A 9099-nucleotide genomic window follows, 5' to 3' on the forward strand; every position below is an offset into this window, starting at 1 on the left:
CCTCTCTGATTATGTTTGATTGCTTGTTAGGACCGCATGTTAGAATTGCATGACATTTAATGTTTTGTTTGGGGTGCTTGAGGATTTTGGGTTTTTTATTGCATGTTTAGGAGAACCATAACTAACTGAGTGATTAGCACTCACTAGTCCTACTTTTGTTGCAGGAACTCTTTAGAATCGTTAGTGGACTCTAGACCACATGGCCATTAGGATTAAGAATTGGATTGAGTTTTAGATCGATTCTTGCTTGTTTATTTTCTGCTTCACATAATCATTGTCCTCTCTGATTATGTTTGATTGCTTGTTAGGACCGCATGTTAGAATTGCATGACATTTAATGTTTTGTTTGGGGTGCTTGAGGATTTTGGGTTTTTTATTGCATGTTTAGGAGAACCATAACTAACTGAGTGATTAGCACTCACTAGTCCTACTTTTGTTGCAGGAACTCTTTAGAATCGTTAGTGGACTCTAGACCACATGGCCATTAGGATTAAGAATTGGATTGAGTTTTAGATCGATTCTTGCTTGTTTATTTTCTGCTTCACATAATCATTGTCCTCTCTGATTATGTTTGATTGCTTGTTAGGACCGCATGTTAGAATTGCATGACATTTAATGTTTTGTTTGGGGTGCTTGAGGATTTTGGGTTTTTTATTGCATGTTTAGGAGAACCATAACTAACTGAGTGATTAGCACTCACTAGTCCTACTTTTGTTGCAGGAACTCTTTAGAATCGTTAGTGGACTCTAGACGTATAAGTGGCTGGCGCGGTGTAGTTTTCCTGCCTTTTGCAAAAATATTTCTTTTTTTGTAGTGTAGTTGTTTGGCATTAGGTAGTGGCCATGAACTTGTTGGTTGGATTTGTAAAAGGATGTTTGGTAATATTATGTATAAAAACATATTTTTGTATACAAATGGTGTGGAATTGATAATAAGGTCTAGTCCGGACCGACGCGACCTTTTTCTACGGTAAAGGCTTGAAAACCCTAATACCGTGTTCGGAGGGAACATATGTCAACGATGGACAGGCCATAGACGCTTGCTTTGTGCTTGAACCATGGCCAGATCGTCTGAAGCATTCATCACGTGACGCTTTTGGGTCGCGGTTCGAGAGCGTTACAGTTTGATCGTGGTGGTGATGGTGACAATGACGGTGGTGATGAAGGTGGTGGTGATATTTACGATGATAAAAAGAGGGGAAACTGATAATAAGATCATATATAAAATATTTAACCCTTTTAAAAAATATTTTCTGAATTATTAAATTTTTGTTTTCTATATTTACCAGTTTCTTATTTTTAAAACATACTTTCAAAAGTGTGATGAATATCTTTCATGGATATCTTTCTTTTCACTAATAACGCTTTATAAAATGAAATACAATGCCACGAACAAACTACTACATACATACAAAATTATCTTTTGTAACACCCCAACCTTCATCTTTTAATGGGTCCTATATCCACTCATGACCTATGGGCCCACTGTGATGCCCCTGAACCACTCTACAGCCGGACAAGCCAAAAGTGGTCATGAAACGCCACAATGAGAACTTCACCAAAGCAAACTGGTCGAGGTTCCGAGTCGACTAGAAGGCTTTTCAATCGTTCATCGGCTGGACCGTTGAGTTGGCCTGCACAAGGCCAATATCAGTTCAATTGCCAAATTTCTATAATAAAACCGATTTATTTTTATTAGCACAAAATAATCCAAAAATTAGTTATGATAATAAAACATAAATCCAAGAAAATGGAATCAATCCAAAATATCGCATAAATTTTACAAAATAGCAGAAAAATGCTCCCATCCATTTTTCCTATGTTTGCCTCGGTCTAGACTCTCCTTGAACCTTATCCTGCAAAAAAAATGAGTCATGAGTAATCTAGTATTATTCAGTGAGCTGTGTACCCTCCTATCATGCTTTCTATATTGTCTCCTCCTCATCCCCTTCAACAAACAGCAAGGAGCAATCAACAAGCAATGCGTAAACAAAATGGCAACAAGAAAAATCAAGCAATCAAACAAGTCAAAAACATGTAAAGACTCGCTATTACTACACGCTTCTTCTCCTAAGGCCCGCGATAAATTTATGTTCCATTCCCACACTCCACAAGTGATGAAAGCACAAAGGTTACCAACACCAACTCTTGGCTACATCGTCATGTGGCCCTCGGGTTTGTCACAAACTACACACCAAGCACTGTCCAGATTATAAGTACCAGCAGGGTAGCTTACGGGACACTCAACTCAAGTGGAACGGAAACGTCAAACTCTACTTATACTAAGACTTCGGATCTGAACACAGAATCAATGAACATTAGCAAGTGTAAGTAAAATCACACAAATGAGAGAAATTTCTCTATTTTTAACATCTGCAAACCAATTTTTGGGATTTTGGGATGAGTGTCGATCAACATTAACAATTTTTAGTTCGGTCGGTTTAATTTTAAATCGTCGAATTGAAGCGGTTGGGTTTGGAAAACTCTAAACCGTGGTAATTTAAGCTGGAAGTCAAAGTTTAGGGTTGGGGGAGCCGCTCATTTGTCGTTCCAGAGAGTTTTAGAAAGAAAGAAGGAGAAAGCTTTTGGAAGAGTTTTTGAAGAGTTCCTGGCCATTGTTTGAAAGATCTGTTCCTGTGGAGTGGTGATCTGGGGCTAGGAACGTGTTAGAGGCTTGTTGTGGTGTTGGTTCGTCGGTTATTGGTCAGAAACTTTCTGTTTAAGAAGTGAATGCATGACCATGGCTGATCTAAGCTTGAAAATTATTTGTTTTTGTGTTCTATGAGTGGTTAATTGGTTTCCTTGCTTGCTTCTGGTTGTTTTGTGTTTCCAATGGCCTATTGTGGTTTCTGGGTGAGCCGTGGCCGCATTGGAGGTGGTTTGGGACGAAGATCTGCGCTGGAGATGACAAGAAAACGATGTTTGGGATGGCGAGAGGGTTCTAATGAGTGTCGGTCGACACCATTTGGAGGTGTCGGTCAACACAACTAGGGTTTTCAGGCGATGTCGAGCAGGTGTCAGTCGACACCAGATGGTCACTGTCGATCAACACCAACCCTTCAGCAGACGGCTGATACTTGCTTTTCCTTGTTTGATTGTGTTGTTTGTTGTTTGTTGAACATTGGATTCTCAATTGCTCTTGTGTATAGCCCAGTAGATAGGAGGATTGTCTCACTTAGTATTTCTGATAATGCTAATGTATCTCAATTGTTATTTGTGGTGCAGGTAAAAACAAAGTATGATCATGGAATCAAGGCAATGAATAGGAGGATGTTCTAGTGGCTCGTTGATATGTTGTCTGGCTTATGTTAGGTTGCTAGAGTTGGGTCATTATAATGTTGCTAGGTTGCTGGTTTAATGTTTCATGACATTGTTGGATGATTTATTACTGGTTTATGTAGGATTGATAATATATTTAATTGGTTATTTAATTTATTGGATTTATTTGCTGGATAATTGCTGGTTTGATGTTGTTGGTTATTTTCGCTGTTGTATTGATTGGGGTTAGGATGTTAGTGGGTATGGGATCACTAGCTTAATATTATATTAAAAACAAAAAAATGGATCGGATCATTTCACCATTCAGCCACCAATCAATAACACACAACCAAATACTCACAAACAATTATTTGCAACATGTTTAGATGCACAAAGGCAACAAATCGTCGAAAGAGCCTCAAGAATGATTAAACCACAAATTCAAATAAATTTATGTGTGTGCATGCACCAAGAGCATGAGATCAAGAATTACATTAACAATGTAAATTTAGGTGCTTGCTACTCATTTTTAAGTCATATTCTTTAAGAACAAGTATAGATTCTCAATATGCAAACCGATTTAGTTCTAAGAACCTATTATGCAACTTATACTCGAAGTCACACAATCATGCAATTGTTGGAAGTTTCTTGTTGTTTGGTCAAATCATCTAATAATTCTTAGCACTATTTCAGGAGCTAATTAAGCTGTATCTTTATTTCGTATCTTTCTCAATAATTGTTGTTTGCTTCCGTTACGTATCTTTCTCAGTAATTGAGAGTCAATGTTGTAAGGCTATAAGAAGCCATTTTCCCTTATCGAATAAGATGAATCATTCAGACTATCTTCTTCTTGAGAGCTATTTGATTTCAAGTTTCTTTTATCTGGTATCAGAGCAAATATTGTGAGTGTTTACAGAGAGAAACTTTTTTTGTGAGAATGTCAGAAAAGAATCACACCACACCGTCCGTTCCGCTGTTCGACGGAGATTATGACCATTGGAGTTTGGTCATGGAGAATCTGCTCCGATCGAAGGAGTACTGGAGTGTCATTGATCCGGGATATGACGATTTGAGTAATCTTGCTGCGCCTGATCAGGCACAACAAAAATCTCTTGAAGAGGCGAAGCTCAAAGACCTCAAAGCCAAAAACTATTTGTTCCACTCAATTGACAAAACCATCCTGAAAACCATCACTCAGAAGGAGACGGCTAAGCAGTTGTGGGATTCGATGAAAGTGAAAAATCAGGGAGGAGCTCGAGTGAAGCGAGCACAACTTCAAAGACTCAGAAAGATCTTTGAAACGTTGGAGATGAAAGCTGGAGAAACGGTGGCCAGCTATTTTGGGAGAGTCATGGAGACAACCAATGACATGAAAAATTGTGGAGAAGTCATTGATGATGTCAAGATTGTGGAGAAAATTCTTCAGAGTCTCTCTGAAAACTTTAATTTTGTGGTCTGCTCAATCGAAGAGTCCAAAGACATTGACACACTCACTGTGGATGAGTTGCAGGCGTCACTGCAGATACATGAAAGCAAAGTGACCGAGAAGAAAACTGAAGAGCAAGTCTTGCAAGTGGAGGACGAGCCGAAGGGAGCTCGTGGAAGAGGAAACTGGAGAGGAAGAGGAAGAAGCAGTTACAGAGGACGTGGAAGAGGCAGATCCTCCGTGGATCGATCCACCATAACTTGCTTCAATTGTGAGAAGAAGGGGCACTATTCTTTTGAGTGCACAGAAAAAGCAAACTACGTTGAGTTTGACAAAGAAGAAGAGTTGTTGTTGATGGCTCACGCTGACATGAGTAAAGCAGAGGGAAAAGGAGTGTGGTTTCTCGATTCTGACTGTTCCAACCACATGACTGGTGAAAAATCGTGGTTCACAGAACTCAATGGAGATTTTAAACATTCAGTTCGCTTGGGAAACAATACAAGATTGGCTGTTGAAGGGAAAGGGAATATCAGATTTGAAGCAGAAGGCATTATTCAAGTAATAACTGATGTTTATTACATTCCCAATCTCTCCAACAATTTGTTGAGCATTGGACAGCTACAAGAAAAGAAGCTGAAGTTTGTGATCGAGAATGGAACCTGCAGAATTTTTCACTCTCTAAGAGGTCTGATCATGGAAACTAAGATGACATTGAATCGCATGTTCCTGATTTACGCCAAGGAGAAACTGGTCTCTGAGAAGTGTCTCAAGGTGGAGGAAGAAGATTTGGGATCTCTGTGGCACAGAAGGTTAGGACATCTCAACAATACGTCCATCCAAATCATGCAGAAAAAGGAATTGGTAAAAGGTTTACCAAACATGAAAATGGAAGAGAAGGTGTGTTCTGTTTGCAACATTGGGAAGCAGCAGCGAGAAAAATTCCCAAAGAAGAGCAAGTGGAGAGCAACTGAGAAGCTAGAATTGATTCACACCGATCTATGTGGACCAATTACTCCTACATCGCAAAGTGGAAAGAGGTATCTAATGGTTCTTGTTGATGATTTCTCAAGAAAAACATGGATCTATTTTCTTACGGAAAAATCAGAAGGTTTTGAAACCTTTAAAGTGTTCAAAAACTTGGTGGAAAAGGAAGCCAAAACCATGATACGAGGACTGCGCACGGACAGAGGTGGTGAATTCACATCTGAGAATTTCAATCAGTTCTGCAGAGATCATGGCATAAAAAGACAGTTGACAGCAGCATATACTCCTCAACAAAATGGGGTAGCAGAGAGGAGAAACCGAACTATAATGAACATGGTTCGCTGTTTACTGTCCGAGAAAGAACTACCAAGATCATTCTGGCCCGATGCAGCAAGATGGACAGCCTATATTCTGAATCGAAGTGTGACAAAAGCCATAAAGGATGAAGTTCCTGAAGAGAGATGGACGGGAATGAAGCCTAAGGTCAGTTATTTCAGGGTGTTTGGTTCGATTGGTCATGTTCACATTCCGGTTCAGAAGAGAATCAAGCTTGATGATCGAAGTCACAAATGTATCTTACTTGGAGTCAGTGAGGAATCCAAGGCTTATAGGCTGTATGATCCAATCGCAAAGAAATACGTCATTAGCAGAGATGTTATTTTTGAAGAAGATGCTAAATGGGATTGGAAATTGAGCAAACCAGAGCAGAAGGAACTCGTTTGGGGAGATGATGAAGTGACTGAAGAAGATGAAACCGATGATGAAGTTGAGCCAGAAACTGCAACAGAACCAGCTCCTGCAGAAATTGAAAACGCAGAAACTGAGGAAACAATCAGCCCCCAAAGAGTTGAAAATAGAGAAATCGGAGCTGGAGAACACTCTAGAAGGCCGAGAAGACAACCTGTTTGGATGCAAGATTATGTAACAGGTGAGGAATTAAGTGAAGAAGAAGAGAGCGAGATGAATTTTGCTGTTGTTTTTGCGTTATCTACTGTCAGTGATGATCCGGTGAACTTTTATGAGGCTGAAAAGGAAGAGAAGTGGATCGATGCAATGAGATCAGAAATTCAATCCATTGAGAAGAATCACACATGGGAGCTCGTTTCTCTACCTGCGTATGCAAAGTCAATCGGTGTGAAGTGGGTTTACAAAACAAAGTTAAATGAAAAGGGGCATGTGGAGAAATGTAAAGCTCGATTGGTGGTCAAGGGATATGCTCAAACTGCTGGAATTGATTATACAGAGGTGTTCGCTCCTGTTGCTCGCTGGGATACAATAAGGAGTCTCCTAGCAGTTGCAGCTCAACGAGGTTGGTGTGTCTATCAACTCGATGTTAAAAGTGCCTTTTTGTATGGAGAGCTGAAGGAGGAGGTCTATGTTGATCAGCCGGAAGGATTTATCAGAGCAGGGGAGGAAGAAAAAGTGTATCGGTTGAGAAAAGCTCTGTATGGCCTAAAACAGGCACCAAGAGCCTGGTTTAGCCGTATTGAGGCTTACTTTGTGAAAGAAGGATTCCAGAAGAGTAGCTATGATCACACTTTGTTTTACAAGAAAACAAAGGACACCTGGTTGGTGGTAAGTCTCTATGTTGATGATTTGATCTTCACTGGCAATGATGAACTCCTATGTGCAGAGTTCAAGTCATCAATGCAGAGAGAATTCGAGATGACTGACATGGGTAAGATGAAGTTCTTCCTCGGAGTAGAAGTTCATCAGAGTATTAAGGGGATACATATCTGTCAGAAGAAATACGCAAGAGAAGTTTTAGAACGATTCAACATGTGGAGCTGTAACTCGGTTAGAAATCCAATTGTTCCAGGTGCAATCATTACGAAGAAAGGAGTTGGCGGAGTTGACGCAACACTCTATAAGCAGCTTGTTGGATGCTTGATGTATCTCACAGTGACAAGGCCTGATCTGATGTTTGTAGTGTGTCTGTTAGCTCGTTTTATGGCAGATCCTAAGGAAGAGCACATGTTGATTGCCAAACGAGTACTCAGGTACTTAAAAGGTACTTTGGATTTTGGAGTGTTTTATGAGAGATCAGCAATCATGAAGCTGGTGGGTTACACAGATAGTGACTACGCTCGTGATGTGGATGATAGAAAGAGCACCTCTGGATATGTGTTCTTATTGAATGGAGCTGCTGTATGTTGGAGTTCGAGGAAGCAAGACATTGTTACTCTTTCATCTACCGAAGCGGAGTACGTTGCAGCTACCTCTGCAGCCTGTCACAGTGTTTGGCTAACGGGCATGTTGCAGGAATTGGAGTTTTTGAAGGAAGCCTGCAGTGATATCCTCTGTGATAACAGTTCGACGATAAAGCTGTCAAAGAATCCAGTTATGCATCGTAGAACAAAACATATCGATGTCAGGTATCATTACTTGCGTAATTTGGTGAGTGAAGGAGCCGTGAAGTTGTTTTTTTGCGGAACTAATGATCAAATAGCCGATATCATGACGAAGCCAATCAAACTTGATCAGTACGAAAAGCTGAGGCAGCTCCTTGGAGTTCGAAGGTTAAACTGATGCAGGTGAGCTTCAGTTTAAGGGGAGGAATTTGTTGGAAGTTTCTTGTTGTTTGGTCAAATCATCTAATAATTCTTAGCACTATTTCAAGAGCTAATTAAGCTGTATCTTTATTTCGTATCTTTCTCAGTAATTGTTGTTTGCTTCCGTTACGTATCTTTCTTAGTAATTGAGAGTCAATGTTGTAAGGCTATAAGAAGCCATTTTCCCTTATCGAATAAGATGAATCATTCAGACTATCTTCTTCTTGAGAGCTATTTGATTTCAAGTTTCTTTTAAATTAATTCATAAAAAATTTAAGAACCCCTTATAACAACCTGCCGATAATTATGCTTTTAGGGATTAAGTTTGTAAATAAGTACAAATAAAAGGGTAAATCCTAAAATTTACTTTAAAAATGTATATATAGATAACTTTTTACGGTGAATTGAAGAAAAAAATTAATCATTTTTCACATAATAATTACCCTTGGAATGCAATTATTAATTATAATAAAACTAAACAAAAAAAAAGTTGGAAACGAAAAAAAGGAAAATACGAGATAGTTGTGGGATTGAGATAGAGCGTCTCTCTCTCTCTATATATATAATATATTACTTTTTTCTAGGTTTTCACTTCTCACGATCGAAACTTACTTTTTCTTACTTTCTCTCTGGATACACCGCGATCGAAACTTACTTTTTCTTACTTTCTCTCTGAATACACCGCGATGGCTCCTCCTCGTAAGTTCTCTGATGTTGATGTTGATTTGCAGAAGAAGAAAACTTTTTCCAAAAGAGGTTTCCAGGCTTTAAGAAGAAAGCGACAGAGCTCTCTGTTCTATGCGGCAACTCTGTCGGATTCATCTGTTACGGCCCCAACAACGATGTCCAAGTCTGGCCCGAGCCTCAAGATAACCCACAA

Source organism: Camelina sativa, chromosome 12 (assembly GCF_000633955.1).
Source record: "Camelina sativa cultivar DH55 chromosome 12, Cs, whole genome shotgun sequence".
NCBI lineage: Eukaryota > Viridiplantae > Streptophyta > Magnoliopsida > Brassicales > Brassicaceae > Camelina > Camelina sativa.